At 35.0% G+C, this 20,826-nt stretch overlaps 1 pseudogene; it reads left to right on the forward strand.

The window, feature by feature from the left end:
• Positions 1-15,788: 15,788 nt before the first annotated feature.
• Positions 15,789-16,738, forward strand: LOC114611806 (annotated as a pseudogene).
• The last annotated feature ends 4,088 nt before the right edge of the window (positions 16,739-20,826 follow it).

A 20,826-nucleotide genomic window follows, 5' to 3' on the forward strand; every position in this document is an offset into this window, starting at 1 on the left:
TTTGTTATATACTATGAAGGTTAATAAGTGTGTGTATATGTGTGTGTATGTGTGTGAACGTGCATATGTATATTTATGAGAGTATACATGTGTTGTATGTGTATACATGTGTATATATGTGTATGTATTTATGAGTGAGTATATTGGTATGTGTGTATATTTGTGTGTGTGTCTGTGAGTGTGTGTGTGTGTGTATGTGTGTGTGTGTGAGATTGAGAGAGAGAGAGAGAGAGAGAGAGAGAGAGATTCTTAATTTATTGACAAACATGAGACAAAACAGCTGTTCTCCTACTTCATTACTCTCAATAAAATTCTCTTAATTTGAGGATGTTACAAAAATGATTTTGAAAATTTTTTCTTCTTTTTCTTTTTTTAACAATTGGATACTTTATTTATTTACATTTCATATGCCATCCCCTTTTTCCATTTCCCCTCCATAGAAACCCCCTATCCCATTCCTCTCCTCATTTCTGATTTTATGCCATTTTAATTACATGCAAGTATTAATGTCAATTCTAGTTTGAGGAATTGGCAATACAATAGATGCAAATATTAAAGCAATAAGCAAGACAGTAAACAAAAATAGTCAAAGTACAAGCAACGCAATGCACAAAGTCCAGTGAATACTCCAGTGATCACTGTTTCTAAGGGCTAATCAGGAAGAGCAAAATATCTGAGCCAAATTCCCTGTGCTAGCCCAAAGTCATTTTCATGTCTGAAGCCTACTTCCTTGTTCTAACCTAAAATTTAGATTCCAGTCTGAAACTAATTCTTTGTTCTAGCGTAATATTTAGATTTCTGCCTGAAATTATTTCTTTGTTCTAGACTAATGTCATATTCCTGCCTGAAGCTCACTTCCTTGTCCTTGGCCAATGTCATATTCCTGCCAAGCAGCCCATTTCCTTGTCATTGGCCCATGTCAGATACTTGTCAAGCTGTCCCAAAAGCTCTCTGCCTCTCCCCCCCCCTTTTTTTCATAAACAAGATTGAGCCTGTCTTAGGTCATCCTGACAAAAATACCTTCCTTATCCATCATGGAATATGCATTATTAAAAGCAATGCATTTATGTCTTAGGTTGATAAGGCTCTGTGCAGAATCTTACCTGTGCTTAGCTTACCAGGCTGTTAATTTAATAACTCGGTATGGGAGTCCATTTTTAGGTTCAATCCATGTACTTTGTCTGCCAACCTGTTGATGTTGTTAAAGACAAGCTTTAACACAATGGACAGGAATAAAAGTATTCCCAGGACAAAAAAGGCTAGCATGATCAAGCTATATATGCCATTCTTGAACCTTGACCAAAATAGCAATACTGACCTCTGGACATGGGTAATTTTATCAACAATATCAATTGCATCAACATTCGGCAGATCAGCATTCTTTAAATTCATAAGCTTACTGTGCAAAGTTGAAACAGGCAGAGAGGTGTTAGAATTATGCCAAATAAACTGCAAGTACCTTTAAATTTGTTCCTAATTATAATGACTACCACTGTAAATTTTACAGTGAATCCAATGGAGTTTGACATAACCTCCTTCCAGTAATTTGAATAGGATAAAGAGCATCAATCTGTTCTTCCAAATGCCTATCTAAATCCTCTTGTATATTCAACACATTAGTAACATTTTTTGCTAAATGATTAACAAAAATAGCTGTCTTAACTTTTTGTATTAAAGCAATTGCAGAAGCAGTGGTGCTAGTAATTAATGGCATTTGTTTATAAATTTAATATTTTTTATAATAGTAAAACAGACATTGTGCTTCCATTTTATTTTAAGTCTATATAGTTATTTTGTCTATTATTATTCAATAAGTTTCAAGAAATTAGCATGAACAATAAGCTAAAAATATACTAAAAATAACATAACGTATGAATCTATTTTACTGTACAATGAAAAGTATTTCAGAAAGTTATAAGTACTAAGTTGATCACTGGAGACACAATAGGATATTAGAAAGGAGTCAAAATGATTGTATCTTCAAATTAGCTTAGCAATGATGATAATCAAGAATATAGTAAAAAATTTCATGAGAATCTAGGCGAGGAATGCTATTCTAAGAAAAGATCATCTCAACGTATTGACCTCAAAGCCTAAGAATAAATATTTTTTCTTTATTAATAGTTTTATTCAATCTATGAGAATTCTATACAAAATCTTTTGATAATATTAATTTTACTCACTTATTCCTACAGTATCTACCCTCTTTTTATTCCCTCATTGTCATTTTAACTTTATGTCCCTCCAGCCCCTGAGTTCACATACCTATTTACTCTTGGGCATAAGATCTTCCTTGAAGTACGATCAACTTACAGGAGTTCAAAATAAAGAAAGCAGTATCTTCATTTTTCTACAATCATCATGTGCTAAGAGCTCCTTGCCTATTTCAGCCAACCTTTCCCCTGCATGCTGGGATTTAAAATGGATTGAGTCAGCGTGTGATCTTCTTGTACATCTTGTTACTACCCTGAGTGTTTGTACAGGCAACTACCCTCCTGACTCTGGAAAACATTGTTTCCTTAATGAAAATCTCCACCTCTGCCAATGCCTCTTAAACTCAGCAGGATCAAGGTATATATGAACTCACCAAGACTGGCAGCATGCCCAGACATGAACTGGCCTCGGACTCATGGGGTTCCAGTACTAAGACAGGAAGCAGTAACAAGCCCCTATCTATAATGCATGACCTCTCTTTATTTGCTAAGAATTTGCCAATAAAAAAATTAGTTTTCTCCAAACGAGTCTCACTGGTGAAACTGATTATTGAAGAGGATCTTGGAAAGTTCGTTGTCTCATATTTTTGTATGAGATTTTTTTATATTTCTTTTAAATAAAATATTACTTTTTTATGTTTTTTAGTTATATATTTACCCTAGAGGACATTTCAATATAAATTATGGCTTCCTCTTCTAGTTTTTTTTTTTTACTTTTTTTTATTGTATTGCTGAACATGTAAGTGAGGCTATATCTAGGAAGACATCTGTTTCTTGTGCTTTTTCTTGGGCTCTTTTCTTTCTGTTTGTTTGCCATGTCCTAATCCCATGTGTGTGTTTTTATTTACTAAATCACAATTTTATTATTATCTCTTAGATTTCTTTTTATTTTCTAACAGGAGTCAGAAAAGAAGTACATTGGGACAGGAGGGAAAGGGGAACAATAAGGGGGGTAGAGGAAGGAAAAACTACTCAAGATACATTGCATAAAAAAGAGCAAGAAAGGATAGGATTTAGTTGTATTGGAGTTGGTAGGCTAAGGAAGAGTTGGGGAAGGGGAATTATAATCAGATTATTTTGCATGAGAAAATGTATTTTTAATTTTAAAGGCAAAAAATCTTTTTTATTAGATTATATTAAAATTGTGAATTACAATTATACTAATTAGCATAATGGTCATTAAAATAATTAACATTCTTTATTTTATTCAATATAAGTCCAGGAATGATAATAATTTGTGGAAGTGAAAGTGTAAAACGCAAAATTGTTATTTTTGTCTGTAGTTTTATTTATAAAATTTCAACATTTTTTATCAATTAGTCCAGGCTCAAACTTAGTATGTAAGCTGCTAAATTTGACAAGCTCTTTCTTTAGCCTCTCAAATCCTGAATTTTCTCCATTAAACATTTTTGTAATAATGCTGCAGCCTGCCCAAGCTTTGTATTTGACTTGATTGGGGATATAAGTGAATAAAGAAAAGACAGGTACATAGATATAGAAACAGAAAAGCTAGGATTGTGTTGGCTATGTGTGTTTATGGAGAGGCATAGGAAGCTCAAAAAATCAGTGCATTAATTTTGTACCACTGAATAACAGGATGGTATACAGTTGAATAAAGACAAGGTGTGTCAGCTAATCTTGATGTGTGTCTGGGTGGGAGAGTTCTCATAGAGTACTTTCAGGTTTCATTCTTGGAGGAGACACTGTTACAGGTACACTGGTTTTAGCTACAGGTCAATTGCAATTTAAAAATCCATGCTTGGACCAGAGGAAGTGGTTGTCCTTCTGAGATTGACCCAAAGATATCTGTGATTTCCATTGTTCTGAGGCACAGGATCCCTAGAAATATCGATGGCAATGGTAATATTACATATTCACTTAGGACTTCATTAGTTTCCTATAAGAAATTAACTAACATAATGTTATGTGTGTACTAAAACTAAACTTTTCTGTGATTACATATTTTCTGCAATTCTTATGCTAATCAATGTGAATAAAATGATAAAAATGGTGTCCTGAGAAAAATTGTTATATCTCTAATAACTGAGGATGTGCTACGAGATTGGTGTCTAGCTCAACACCTCAAAAAAGAGTTCATATATAGTTAAAGAGAAATAGATAACTGTTAGGAGATGAAAAGTCAGGTTTACTCTCATATTTTGTTTTGTTTTAGGTTTTATTCTGGGAAATGGAAAGTCAATCTGTTTTCTCTCTCTCTCTCTCTCTCTCTCTCTCTCTCTCTCTCTCTCTCTCACCCACCCACACACACACACACACACACACACACACACACACATTAGATATTTTCTTTATTTACCTTTCAAATGTTATCTCTTTTCCAGGTGTCCCCTCTGGAAACCCGTATCCCATTCCTCCTCTCCCGGCCTTTATGAGGGCTGTTCCCCATCCACTCACCCACTCCCAACTTCCTGCCTTGTTATTCCCCTACACTAGGGCATCAAGCCTTTACAGGACCAAGCGCCTCTCCTCTCATTGATGGCCGACAAGGCCATCGTCTGCTACATATGCACTGGAGACATGGGAACCTCCATGTGTTCTCTTTGGTTAGTGGTCCAGTCCCCTACCTGGGAACTCCAGGAGGTCTGGTCATTGACCTTAATGCTTCACCCACGGGTCTGCAATCTCCCTCAGTTCCTTCAGTTTCTTCTCCAACTCCTCCATCAGGGACCCAGTGCACACAGAAGCATCCACTCTTTGGTCTTCCTTCTTGAACTTCATATGGTCTGAGAATTGTATTGTGAGTATTCTAAACATTTGGGCTAATATCCACTTCTCAGTGAGCGCATATCGTGTGTTCTTTTGAAACTGGGTCAATCTATTTTTTAAGGTGTAATTAAATACATGCATCCAAGTTTATAAATATTCACTGAAATTGCTGAGTTTAAAAAGTAAAACAAGGCACCAACTTGGGTGAATGGTGAAGAGGAAATCTTGAAGGATTTGAGGAATGGGGAAGAAAGTCATCAAAATTTATGTTATGAAGTTGTTAAAAAATAATACAAATGAGAAAAAAGCTGTCACAAAGAGAAAATGTTGAAAAAATGGTGTTTTAATCATACATATTTATTATTTATTCCAAAGTAATAGTGTGTAATTAAAAATAGAGCATAATTTCGAGAACAAAATACAACAGGAAAATAAAATAAAACCATAACTGAAAAAGATATAATTGAAAACTTTACATCTTTTGTCGTTAGAGAAATTCACACTTACAGATTAAATTGCCAATGGGTAAATTTTGAAATGTTAGATGCAGGAATTTGACATTAAATGTCAATGAAGGTACGGAACACGGACTTACCATTAACAGCAGGAGGTGATACATTATGCTATATCCATTATATCAACCACTCACTGAATTTCTATAAAGCACCATATCACCTCAGGAGGATATCTAGCTAATCAATATCAGAAGTTGAATATACAGTACAAGTTCATTCATAAGAACTCTGAACTAGATGATTCCAAAATACTTTTCAATAAATTAATTTAATGACAAGCTTTGTAACATGAATATAGATACTAGTAAATGATTGTTCTCATTAGGTTTACATCAACACAACACAAGCTATAGTAATTTTGGAAGGAAATTCGACTGAGGTATTGCCATCTACTAGATGGACCTTTGGTGAAGGTTGTGGTTCATTTTTTGCTTGATAATTGATGATGTAGGTCCTGGTACACTGTAAGAGTTGTCACACCTGGGCTGGCAGTGTTGGGTGTTATCTGAAAACAGATGGAATACTCAATGAGAAACAAGCCAGTAAGCAGAACTTCTCTACATCGTTTGCTTGAGTGTTTTTATCAATTTTCCTTCTTTGCATTATTTCTCTGACTTCCTTTGATAATGGGATGTGCTGTGGGAGCACAATTGAAATAAACCATTAACTTCTTTGGTCATCATTTTTTTTAATTATTATATTATATTTTTGTCTTTTTCTTCTTTCTTTCATTTTCAATTTTTCTTTTTTTCTGCTATTTTTTTTGGGGGAAGGGGAGACATGATAGAGAGTTCAGTTATTTTCTAATTGCATATGTGTTTATAAGTATATGGAGATATAATGAAGAACATTCATGGAAAGCATTGCAGTATGTTTATAGCCTTTAACACATTCACCATATCACTATCCCTAGCGCTCATCTATATGTTTGAATTTGCTTAAATACCTTTTTCTACAAGTGATAAAAAACAGATGCTTGTCAAATGATTTTCCCTTTTCCATTATTGTTGATACTTACATAACAATGTATAAATCTATAAATATATTCTGTGGAGGATATTTTGTGTGGCTTATGTTTATATATTTTAGAGATGAACATTTAGCATTAGATAACTGACTTTCCTAGGCCTGCTGCTTCTCTTTGTCTAGGCAATCATTAATTGCCTGCAGCTCCTCACTCAGTTGTGTGATTTCCTCCATCAAGACAGGCATGTCAAGTTATTGTTGAACTTAAACTATAATTGAAATTTCAAAGATATAGCTTTCCTGTCCTATATAGAAGAAAAAGAATTTATAACAAATGTCCTGGTCCCCTACCTCTTACTATCTTTCTGGCCTTCTTCTATTATATTTCCTGAGTCCTTGATGTAGGGGTTTTGTTGCTGATGTATGAATTGGGAGTGAGCAGTCCGTGGTCATTCGTTCTCTGATTTTTGACCAGTGGCTTTCTGTGACGGTATCGATTCTTTGACAAATAGTTGAAATAGAGTTTAAAAGTATGCTAGTTTATGGAAGTGGTATGAGTAGGTATTTTTCTACATTCCATTGCCTCAGGAGTCATAGGGAGTAAGCTGGGTTTATAGTACCTGGCATGAATTCCCTCTTATTCCGTTGGCCTTATGTCTAATTATATAGTTACTGATTATCCCCAAAATAAAAACCAACATAAAACATGAATTTTAAAAGATATTTTAGCTCTTGTGAGGACCTTTTTTTTGTACGGTGTGGGGAGGCAGTGTGTGTACATGCAGTGTCTGTGTGTGTGTGTGTGTGTGTGTTTGTGGGGATGCATATATATATATATGCATATATATATACAAATATATATATATATATGCATATATATATATATATATTTGTAATTTAAAATAAATACAAAATGACAAAATTCCCTGTAGCATTTCCAAAATCCCTTAGTGTTATTTTACTAGCCCTCCTTTTCCCTTTGCGTTCCTCTCCTTTTCCTTCCCCAGGTAAGGTTCCCTGTCACAGTATTTCCTAGTTCCTTCTCCATAGGTATTGTGTCCTACTATTTATATACAGTAAATAGTATAGTTTCTGTACAGTTTCTGTCCAACATAAGCATTTTTGTCCCTGAGTACACTCATATCACTATCCTATATGTAATCACAAAGCTGCAGACATTTGTAAAATAATAATAACAACAATAATAGAAATAGTTTGAGATCTGAAATAAAACAAGAACAAACTTTGTTTCAAAATGTCATCACACATTACAGACAAAATGTTAGTAAATATCAGGTTTTGAAGTTGTTTTTTCAAGATATATAAATAAAGAAACTTTCAGAATGACTAGGAAGAATTTTTTTAAGATTAAATTTCACATATTAATATACTGGCTTGTCTTACTTCACAGTTATTTTCTAATCTAGAGTCACATATGAAGATCATTTCAAACACTCCTTTTATTTCCTGTCAAATGTCTCAAAAATTATTTTCTTTACATTCACAGGGTGAAGGAGAAAGTGGAAACAAAACACTGTATGAATTATGGTTATGATTTAGATATTGGTGTTTTTTTATTTTGTGAAGAAATAAGGTTATGTTGTTTTGTGTATGCTGTGCTGGTTATGATCTTTCTGGAAAGAGTGATGCAATCAGCTTTTCTTCAGGGGAAAAACCAAAGAGAATATTATACAGTGTTTTCTTAATCGTAAACCAACATGCAAATCTCCAAGAGAAAGACTGAGACACTGAGCTTGATGATTCCCACCAACTCTTGACAAAACTCTCAAGTCAAAGCTACCTGTAACTGTCAACAATTTTTTGTTATTTTTATTTGAAAAATGTCATTTTTATCAAGAAGCTTTACATAGCATTAAAGAATTGTGTACTTCTATTATGTACCTGCCAACATCAAACCTGTACAGATATCAATGTGCAACAGGGAGATCAAGCACTGTGTTAGCATGTTCTGTTTGGCTGTTTAGACTGTTTGTAAATTCTTTTTCACGTAAAAAAAAAAACCTTACTTCTTGCAGCTTAAATTTATTCAATCTTGTCCAATGCAAAAATAGTACCCAATGCCTAGTTTTCTGGTTTCTCTAAATAATTTATATTCTTTGTTTTATAATCAGTAGTTTTCTTATCAGATTTGCAAGCCATTCAAAAGTGTTATCATGTCAGAATTATATAACTCATAATAAATTATTCATTGTGTTACAAGAAATAAAAAGAATAGATCACACTCATCACTTGATTACTACAATATAATACTTGAGCTAATTAGTTGAAAAGAAGACAAGAGTTACTCTGTAAAATAAGATTGGGAGTTCTAATCCACAGTCTGTTGGACCTATTTCACTAGGACTATTGCAATACAAGCAGCTCAAGATATGATGAATCTAAAAAGAGAGAGAATGGCCAATGGTCTCACAAGTCACTTGAGAACATATCTCTCATGCCTCCATAACTTCTTTTAAAGCCTCTCACACTCAGAGATTCCTGTATTGACCCTGAAATTAGCATTTCAATATTTGAATCTTTGGGAAACACTGGCTCAACTCCCAACCCCACCATCTTTGTGTACACAAACTAACTTTGTGTACACATAACTATCAATCTTCATCAAATAATACAATATGTGTGCATAACTAGAGTTACAATAAAAGAGTATATACACACACATATATATATGTATGTATATATAGATACATATATATTGAATTTTAAAAGTTTGTGTAAGATTTTACATATTCTAGATCAGGAAAAAAACCCAAAAAATTAATAATCATATAACAACATGAAAATCCCTTAAATGCATGTTCAGTTTTTTAAACATTTTAGATGATTCCTCATATTCTGAGAAAATATTTTATTTTAGTTATTTGAGACATATTACATAGTTGAGACATATTACATTATATCAACATGTAAATATTGTATATATGACTTGACTATTAGGTGTATGCAAAAGAGTGACTATCAGAATATTCTAGGAAAAAACTGGAATGTGAAGATAAAAAATAGTAGATCAGGTTTTCAGCAATCTAAAGTTTCATACCTATCCAAGTATATCTAATGAAATTACATAATATTAAGGATTTTGTTAACAGAAGATTAAATGCTCTTACCAGGTGAAAATTAGTAGCCACATGAAGTGACAGGTAAGTCAATTTTCTTCCCACAATAGAATATTTTGTTTATAATTATTCCACACCATCAGGTTTTAAATTTCAAACGTACCTGAGAAAAATTTACTGACAGAGATATATTACATAATTCTCAGAATTCTTTTTTTTTTTTTTTTTTTTTTTTTAGTTTTTCTAGACAGGGTTTCTCTGTGTAGCCCTGGTTGTCCTGGAACTCACTTTGTAGACCAGGCTGGCCTCAAACTCAGAAATCAGCCTGCCTCTGCCTCCCAAGTGCTGGAATTAAAGGAGTGCACCACCACTGCCCGGCTTTTTTTTTTTTTTGAAGTTTTATGGGCAGTTTATTAAGTTCAATGATGAAAGCTATCAGAAAAATATTCTCCGGAAAAATGTTTTTTCTTAGAAAACAATGAAAGGAAGATCCAAACCCTCTCAGCATAGCCACAGATGCTGTGGCGGTCACATCTCTCTGGAGACAGGGACAGTCCATCATTCTGAGGAGTCACTCCCTGGAGCAACATAATTGTATTCAGGATCATCCTCACCATCTTCGAGCTCCAAATCATCCATTTCTTGGAACAATGACCCATCAACCTCCATGTTGTTCCCAGCATCCTCCAGGAACTGTATATCGGTTGGGTCAAGATTATGATCTGTTTCAAATAACTGTTTCCCACTTGGTTTATTTTTCCCTGCTTGTTCCTCTTCTTTTATTCGATTTTTGTTTGTTTTTAATTTCCAGGAGTTCTGCTTCAAACTTGGCCTCAAACTCAAGAAATTCTTCACCCTCGTGACAGTTGTTCAAGAGAAGTTAAATGAAATAGTTGATCAGATAAAAACAGGAAGAGAGCAAGAAAAGAAACAGAAAGAAAAGGAAGCAGAAAAAGCAGAGAAGAAACTGTTCCATGGCACCTCTTTTACAATTGAGAATTTCTTGAGTTGGAATTCATATTTTTTTTAAATTGAAAAGATAAAGCTTATTGAAAATGACTGACTTTATTGAACTGCATTATTTAATAAGTAAATAATGTGCAAGCTTATTTCATACAGTGATTTTTGAGTAGTAAAACAATAATTCTTTTGTAATTTGATTATTTTCTTCCATTTTTAGATTTGGTTATAAGGACAGTCTCTGCATTAACTGGAATGTGCTTTTCAACAGAATATGCACTTAATTGGCACTGTTTCCATGGAATTTAATGCAATCTGATGTCATAGTTTCTCACTTAATTGGAGTGGTAATTCTCTTTAATAAGGACACTTGCACATAATTAGGTGAGATTCAAATGGGGCTTGTGGGTTCAGAGGAGGATCAAAGGTTGTTGATTCTTCCTTATACCCAGAATGTCTGCCACCAATTATCTCCTAACCAGAGGTTTGAACACTTGGTAGGAGACATTTCAACCTGCTTCTTATATTTGAGGTTCTTTTGGATTTCTTTTTGTTACACCTGTTAAGATCAGCAGGAAAGTGCTACTTTTGTCTTTTTCTACATTTATCACCTCTAACTGCTTGCCTGTCTTTTTGACATAGGCTAGCACTAAAGTAACTCACTCTTGCCTCAAGCAAACTACATAAGTCCTCTAATTTTAAGACAATTTATTGCAAATCATATTCTCTCCTACTCTACACATTTACCATTTTTAATCATTTCAATAATCTTGCTGTGAATTGGGAAAACACATCACTATTGTGCTTCTTTGTAGAAGCTGATTTTTTTCCACTACTATTATGTGTAATAATTACCAATAATCAACAGGAAGAACAAATTGTCCTTTATCCTGAGGATAATGGGTTTTTAACATAAAATAATATATTTAAGTGGGTGCTAAAAGATTGCAGAAGAAAATTACATCATGTATCATTCTCTACAGATAATCACATATAATGCTATGAATACTTAAATTTGTACCCTTTGTCAACTGGAAAATTAATGGTGAATACAAGAGATATCACAAAATAATACAGTGTCCTTGCTTTGACTGAAGGCTTTGTCCATGCGTTGGAAGGCTTTGCTCACTGAAAACAAGACACTAAAGTCAGGATCTGGGACTTTTTTGAGACAGGATCCTTGTCCACCACAGGTCACTTACAGTTCATTTACTAAACATCTGATCTATGGAGTCCAAGACTCCACAAAAGGAGCTATTGTTGTTAGGTGCAAACAGGACAACAGTGGCAAAGGCATTCTTCTTCACTGTGCCCAAATGGCTTGAAATTTCCAGATCCCAACTCAGGAAAGTCTGAGAACTATGCACAGAAGCAGTACTTGGAATACCACAGGGTACTTCTCATAGCTGTATCATGGAGATTTCCCTCATTGGATGCTTCAGCAAATATCCATCCAATACTGTTGTGCTCATGAAGAAGACACCCTTGACCTTATAGGTTGGCACACAGTGTCTGTTCCTATTATCCATCCTCAAGAGCTGAGAGCCTGCCTTAGTCTCCTCTTTACATAGTGCTTGTGGCCAACAATTATCTCCTTGTTGAATCCTTTTCTTCTGTGTTTATACTTCTCACAGGCAGACTTGAGCTGGGGCTAGTTCAAGTGAGGAACTATTATCTGGTGTTACAGAAGCCTCAAATAAACTTCATTATTGAACAAGAATAGGGTTCAGAAAACTGTGCTGCCAGCCAATGTCATTCTGTTACCAGAAATGTTCTCATATTCAGGTGAGCACCCAGCAGCCTACACATGATTTTCACTTCTTCCTTTGTATTTTCAATAGCTTGATAGTATCTTTCAGAACTATGAAGTTTTGCCAGCAGGGAAGAAGCTTACAGCTCAGTTCATGGTTGATTTTGTTGTGACTTACAATCAATTATTCTGTCTCTTCATAAGTAGTGAATTAACTAATATTAATTCTTATAATAATAATGAACTAGTTTCAACTAAGAAGAATTTCAAGAACCTGAATTATTAAGGCAGCTTACAAGCTGGGACACTTTGGCCAACAGATATGAGGATGACATCTCATATTAGGCACTGGGACATTATTTAACAGCTTTTGACACATCTTTTTTTTCAATTTTTATTTTTTATTGGATATTTTATTTACATTTCAGATGTTATCCCTTTACCCCTTTTCTCCCCCCTCCACACCTATGAACACCCTATCCCATCCCCCTCCTCCTGCTTCTATAAGTATGTTCCACCACCTACACCCACTCCCACCTCCCCACCCTTGAATTCCCCCACACAGGCATCCAGCCTTTATGAGACCAAAAATCTCCTCTCCCACCCAATAAGGCCATCCTCCCCTATATATACAGCTGGAGCCATGGGTCCCTCCCTATGTTCTCCCAGGCTTGTGGTTTAGAATCTGGGAGCTCTGGTTGGTTGGTAGTGTTGTTCTCCTGATGGGGGCCTCATACACTTTCAGCTCCTTCATTCTTCCCTCTCATTCCTCCATTGGGAACCCCTTGATCAGTTCAATGGTTAGCTGTGAGCATCTGTCTCTGAATATGTCAGACTCTTGCAGACCTCTAAGGAGACAGTTATATCAGGATCCTGTCAGCATACACTTCCTAACATCTACATCAGAGTCTACCTTTGGTGACTGCACATGGGATGGAGACCCAGATGGAATGGTCTCCAGACGGCCCCTCCTTCAATTTCTGTCCCTCACTTTGTCTCTATATTTGCTCCCTTGAGTATTTTGTTACTCCTTCTAAGAAGGGCCTAAGCACCTATACTTGGTCTTCCTTCTTCATGAGCTTCATGAGATCTGTGAGTTGAATCTTGGGTATTGTGAGCTTCTGGGCTAGTATTTATTTAACAAGTTTTGACACATTTTAAAAGAAAAAGAAAAAAACCTAACAAACAAATAAAGAAAACCATTATGTTCTGTTTTCAATTGAATTCTAAGATATTCAGTTTTATTCTGTTAAAAAATAATTGAATTTAATTATTTTCCATATGTTTATATGTGTGATAGAAACAAAATCTAAGACCAACCTTTTCAGTTGTTTTTCTCCTTAAATAAAGGAACCTTAAAGCAAAGTAGAAAAAGAGATCAAGTTTTCTAAACAAATAGACTTGCAGGATTTAAGTACTTGTTTGATTTTAGAGAAGTTACTTTATCTCACCTAACTTCTCTTTTATATTCTATTAAATTCAGGAGTATGCCCCTACTTTTTTCTAGTAAGTCAACTAAAGGCTCACAGGTAATATTTATTCAGGCAGATATAACCTTAATATCACAGAAGTTAGATCATATGAGGAAATATAAATAACAATTAGAAGAAAATCCTTGACAGTTTCCATGTGAATTCTAACCAACAGTTCTCATATGAGAATAAAAAAAAAATTCATTTACTCATTTTTGAAAATCATATTAAATCTGTTTTTGAATTCCATCTGATAGTGAAGACAGGAAATTGAATCTGATATGCCATTTGTGCCTTTATCTTTTGTTGCCTAGGGTTGTCTGAAAATAAGATTAAACTGAAGTAATAAAATGGCACCTTCATTGCTCTGTGTCTTTATCCCATCCTGGCCATTTACCAGGTACTTTCTATCCACATTCAGCAATAACTTGTGCTATGGCATATAGGTAGCTGCCAATATATAATTTAAACACTTATTTGTTTGGATTTTTCTCACTAACTCTCACATTTCTCCACAAAAAATTTTATTTAATATTTTGCATGCAATATATTTTGATAATATCCTTTACCTTCAATATTTTCTCCCAGATCCTAGTTGGCTGAGGAACAATATCATGAATATGTACTGAATCATGCAAATACTATGGATATCAATTAATATGATCAATTTATTTTTTCATCTAAGTTTCTTTCTGTTTAAATCCATCATATTTGCATGTGAGGTTTAACTGTGGTAAATTTCAATTGTTTATGATGTATAATATTTGTGTAACTTGATTTTCTTCTTAATATTTTCTTGGACATTCCTCTGCTTTACTTTAGTTAATATAGTCACATTTTATTTTCTGTCCTATTTTAACACTATAATACTTAGCTCCATAGAGTCAATTAGAAATACTTCCCTCTGATTCTATATTCTCATTTTTAAAAGGGATTAGGGTGAATTGATTTTTTTTTGTACTGAATATCTGGTAAATTATAATGAAATACTCTAGACCTGGGGAAAAGAGGAGGAGGAGGAAAAGAAGGAAGAGGAAGAGGAGGAGGAAGAGGAGGAATAGGAGGAGAATTTAAAGTAAGTTCATATTGGTGAACAACACAAATTATTTATATATGCTGACAAAATCCTATAGTTTCTTTTATTCTTTAGTTGTTTCTGATGAGCTTATATAAAAATAACTGCTGTCCTATTAACTCAGTATGACTTGGCACATACAAAAAATACAGCTGTTTTGTTGACCTTCTGAATACTTTAAGATACACCTTTTGTTTACTTAGTAGACCTAAAGGTACAGCTCAGCAGTTATGAGCAGTTGTTGCTCTGAGACACAACTTGAGTTCAGTCTTCTGTACCCAAATGGAAGTTCACAGATGTTGGCACCTTGTATTCTAACTGTTTTTACTAAAATCACAACAGAGATACAATTCATCCAAAGTAAAATACACACTCTCTAGATTAGGCCATGAGAGAGAGCCCACCCCTAGCAATATTAATGCTATCCTCCTATAGCTTCAGGCAGGTACCTAGCATAAATCTACCAAGAGGAACTTCATGCAGAGACTGTTGGAGTGGAACTATTGGAGACAAACATTGGAGCTTGGGGAATACTACGGAAGATGGGGAGGAAGGTTGAGGGCAGCAGAGGAGTGAAGAACACCACAAACGAACCTACAATTTTAAGTAACCTGGGCCCATTGGGGCTCATAGAGACTGAACTGTCAGTCAGAGAACAAGGATAGCATAGACTTAAGGCTTCTGAAGTTTTGTAATGGTTATTTAGCTAGGTCTTCATATGGGACTCCTAAATTGAGAGCAGCGTTGTCTCTGACCACATTGTCTGCATTTGGATCCCTTCCTTTAACTGGGCTACCCTTGTCTAGCCACAATAGAAGATACACCTACAGAGGAGCTCAGGGGTCATTTTTTGAAGAGACGGAGAGCAAATGGTCTTGTGGTTCCTTGCTGTTGTAGCTCAGGTGTCCCGGCGTAGACTAAATAGGAAAGGCAGTCTATTCTCTCTCTCTCTCCTTCCTCTCGTGAGGTTATTATTATTTTTTAATCTTCAGATACATCTTCAGCGTTGTTAGAAACCTTATCATCAAAAGAGATGGCTAGCAATGTTAGCAACAAGACAGATCATCGATCCATGAATTTCTGTGTATTCACTGGGAATCTCAACACTCTAATTGTCAAGACATCTGATGTGGAAACCATCTTTTCAATTTAAGGCAAACATGTGAGTGGCTCTGTGCATAAGAGTTGTGCCTTTGTCCAGTATGTTAATGAATCAAATACCTGAGCTGCTGTAGCTGGACAGGATGACTTAATGATTGCTGTCCAGGTTTTACATATTAACCTGGCTGCAGAACCAAAACTGAACCTAGGAAAAGCAGGTGTGAAACGATATGCAGCAGAGATGTACGGTTCCTCATTTGACTTGGACTATGACTTTCAATGGGATTATTATGACAATATGTACAGTTACCCAGCACACATTCCTCCTCCTCCTCCTCCTCTTTTCCTCTCCCTTCCCCTCCTCCTCCTCCTATTGCTCCAGCTGTGGTACCTTCAAAGTGCCAGCGTGAATCGGGGAAGACCTCACGAAGGAGCACAAGTGGATTCAATTCGAAGAGTGGACAACGGGGATCTTCTTCCAAGTCTGGAAAATTGAAAGGTGATGACTTTCAGGACATTAGAAAGGAGCTAATCCTTTTTAAAACAAAAAGTGGATTCTCTGTAGGAAAGCCTGGAAAATATTGAACAAAAACAAAGCAAACAAGCAAACTTGTCGTCCTCATCCCCATTAGAGATGAAGAACGAAAAGTCTGAAAAAGGGCAGAGCAGCGCCTCTGTGAAGAAAGATGAGACTAGTATGAAAAAGTAGTCTGAGGCAGGTGCAGATGACTCTCCTGAGGAGGGTGACCTGCTGGATGATGATGGTAATGAAGAACAGGGGGCGGGAGCGGGGATGACCAGCTGGAGTTGAAGTATGATGAAAAAGAGCCCTAGGAAGGAGAAGACAACAGAGACAGCTCCATTGGGGAGGATGACTCTTAAGCACATAGTGAAGCTTAGAAATCTTATCCCATTATTCATTTCCCTAGGTACTTGTGCGAGATCAAAGTAACACCAGATCGTCTCCCCTAGAATCTTCTGCAGTTTTCACTGTTCTCCCTCCTTCTTTCCTGCGTCCATTAATTCATAATTGCCCTTCTCCTAGTTCCATTTTCATTTCCTTTGATTCACTTATTAGTTTTGTTAAGTCTTATCCTGTAACTTTTGCTTTGATACCTCTTTGACTTAACAATAAAAGATTGTATTTTGGAAGAAGAAGAAGAAGAAGAAGAAGAAGAAGAAGAAGAAGAAGAAGAAGAAGAAGAAGAAGAAGAAGAAGAAGAAGAAGGGCACCTAGTTTTACTGTAACATGTTATGCCAAGGCTAGTTGACATTCATGGAGAGCCTCTTCTTTTCTGAGGAGAAAGGGAGGAGGGGTTCATAGGAGAGTGGTGAAAGGGAGGGATTGGGAGGAGGAAGGAAGAGCTGAGACCAGGGTGTAAAGTAAATAGATAATTTAATTAGTTAAAAATAAAGAAATAAATATGTTTTCCCTAATTGGTAAGGATGAGTAAGAGTTTTTGAAATATTTTTTGCATATTTCTACTCCTTTATTTGGATACTCTCTGTTCAAATACATTGCCAGCTTTTTAATTGGATCATTTGTTTCTTTGAGTCTTGATTTTTCAGTTTTTGTGCTCTTTATATATGGGGCAAGGGGCTTAGAGTAGAACATGACATTGCCACTTTCCTAAATCAGTGTAATTCCTATCTTGATTTTATATATGCATACTTAACAGTCACAGTAATTTATAGCTCCCACCCCTTATTAAAGAAATTTTTCTTTTGTTTTTATTTTTATTTGTTTGCTTTGTATGATGCCAAAAGAAAACATTACAGAAGTTTATAACTGGTTAAAATGCAGACAACAACCAAGTTTGGAGTGCCTAGGCCAATGATACATCTACAAACAGCCTCTATACCTAAGGCCCTAGGAACATTTTGGGAGAGTAAGTGGAAAGGTCATAAGAGCCAAAGAAGCAGGAAGTTTGCTTCAAGCTTTCTGTTCTTCTACATATGATAGGGAAGCAAAACCCATAACATCTCAACGATATGGCTACTTAAATAATAGCTAAAAAAATTTCAACATAATTTTACTTGGGAACATGGGTTAGGGAAATATCACAAGGAAATCTCAAATCCCTAAATGAAGAGACACAGGCATTTAATGATTACTGAGAAAAGCAGACTCTGCTTCCCTACCAATACCAGTAAGTTGTTCCTAAAGCAAGGTACAATCAACTCTAAATGGGCTCAGGAAATTGCATTTATATATTTATTTGCATATATGTATAATACAGGTTGAATTTATATATTTTCTTGCATATATGTATAATTATAGAAAAAGTAAATGACTTACAGAAATACTTTGAAGAAGAGTACATGGGAGGAGTTATTTGGAAGAGACTGAAGATAATCAAATGAAGGAAGCATATTTTAATTAAATAAATAAAAGCAGGCACAATTTGGACTCAAATGGGTGGCTGCAATAACAACTGGGACAGTATTTGGCTTTATTGATGCTGTTAACAAATAATTTACCTGGCTAGGTATGATATCTTTTTTGTTATAGATGTAATTAGATATATAAACATAGCACATGGTAGAAATACTACTGTTTGCCTGAACTGAAGATGAATTTGGTTTTGATGTTTTGACCAATAATTTTAGGTCAAGGCAAAAGTATAATAAAGATAATAAAATGGGTATTGCCTTTCTCGTAGGTGCCTACTTTGTATTTTAAATTTATTTGTTTGCACATATGTCTGTGTACCATGATAGTACAATTCCCCAAGAGGCTTAAAAATGGCCTTGGATCTTCTAAAAACTGGAGTTACAGATGACTGTAAGCCATCATCTAGGTACTGAGAATGAAACCAGGGTCCATTAGAAGATCAACCCCTGCTGTTAGCCACTGAGCATTTTAGAGAACCAATTATAGTTTAAATAATCAAATTAAAATGCAAAATTGTAAGCTTCAGAAATCTTCTGATTGAGTGCTTTGTTGGTACAACCATCTTGCTTAATCAGGTTTCAAAGGACATTTCCACACAAACAGCACATACAGTGAAACTTCCATGAGAAAATAATTGAATTGAATAATCTTAGCTTGTTGGGCACATTTGAGAAGGAAGAATATCTAGAAAATGGATATAGCTTTTAAATGGGCTTGTAAAATCAAGGAATAGAAAAATAGGTGTCAATGTCTGTAAAGAAGAGAAAAGTATTAGGCAAGCTGTCTTAATTGTAAGTTATGAGAACAAACTCAAATTTCCCTAACATACAAACTAAGAGCACCTGACTTGCATAATTTAAAATGTCAGTCAAGATTACATTCAGGGTTTAAACGATGCAATCAACCATTGACTCTCTGGTGATTGCCTGTTTAGAATTTTATTGTGTTGTTCTCTTTTCTTAATTAGCATACTTCTCATTCGAAAAAGAATTCCATTAAATCTAGTTACCATGAGAAGGGAAGCTACACTCCTGCAATACAAGGAATCCATTTCCACTAAATTTCTGACCAAACCTTTGGATTATTTTAGCTGGAAACACTTGGATCATAGATGTAGTATTATAAAAATATGTAGTTGGAGGACTAGAACATAATGAGATGCCATAGCTTCACTCAACACTGATGTTTTCAGCCTAAATCACGGAAAAGGTTTGTCAGCAACTGTTCTTATCCTTTCACAGAGAAAAGGAAAGGCATCCCTAGGCCTGGTAAAGCGACAGATCTGTCATAGGTAATGATGAAGGCATTGGCAAGGTATGCAGAATGAGAAAGTGTTTCAAAGGCAAGAGAATGTATGAAAACATTTACAAGAATTGAGGTGAGAACTCATATTTGCATCTTCAAATGCACACTCAGTGCATTCTCTTGCCACATTCATTAGAACTGACAGAATACACAGTTAAAGGTTTGATATGAGGATGAGAGATGGCTCTTAGTAAACGGGAAGCCAACTAGTTAGCTGATAATGAGGTTAGATATAATTTAACAGTGTTGGGGAAAAAGTAGAGGAATGACTACAGTCTGGTTTGAATGGTATACATGAGATGTATTGCACAAGCTTCTTAAAAATGGACGGGAAAACTGCAAAATTAAAATTACCCATATTTAAAATGGTGCACGTTCATGTATTTTCTTCAACTAATTATATTGAATGTCAGCATATTATGAATATGTAGAGAGTAATTCACTATAAATTGATTCCAATCAAACTATCAAAAAATCTTAATTTATGAAATATATTATCCTCTGTATTCAAGCTTTCTATTCAGAAATTCAGGTTTCTCAATTACTCTTTTGATTTACAGAGATGATGCCATGCCGGTATTTAATATTATATGTCACAATTTGTCACAAAGAAATGAATGTTTGCACTAGTACAGTTATTCTTACTTTTGATAGAAATTAAAATTATAAACCAAGCAAGTAATCTATTTACCTCCTGTAATGAGCCAGACTGGGGGCATTCCAGTTCATCATGTGCTTGCACTATTCACAGTGAGGATACTGTTTAAGGAAATGAGGGGACTATCTCAGGCTTTAATGAGTTAATATGTTTTTCCCCTCTTTCCATTGGAGAAGGTGAAGTAATATTGTGTGGAACATCACTCACGGATAAAATAAAATATCCAGTTAGACTAAAAAAAATATTAAGTAGAGATTTGTTCTACCTATTTTTACTTTCAGGCAAAGATTATAAAATTTTGTTCAACTGTCACCAGGCATTTAGTAAAATTGCTCTCAAAGATCATTTGGGCCATAAGACTTATTTTTTGAGAGCTATGCACTTACATATTTCTACTATATGTTGGTTATGGGTTTACTTACATTGAATATTGACTTGTTTCCATGGAAACCTCAAGACTCGAATTCTGTTCATATGGAACATACTTACTGGGGTTTTATTTTTTATTGATTATAATTATATAATGTGTAAAACAGAAACTGCATGTATAAATGGGATGTTGTGTAACCTTTGGGTACATTTGTTGCATGTGTATGACATTTTCATTAGCTT

The sequence above is a fragment of the Grammomys surdaster genome, unplaced genomic scaffold (genome assembly GCF_004785775.1).
Source record: "Grammomys surdaster isolate TR1022 unplaced genomic scaffold, NIH_TR_1.0 126124, whole genome shotgun sequence".
Taxonomy (NCBI): Eukaryota; Metazoa; Chordata; class Mammalia; order Rodentia; family Muridae; genus Grammomys; species Grammomys surdaster.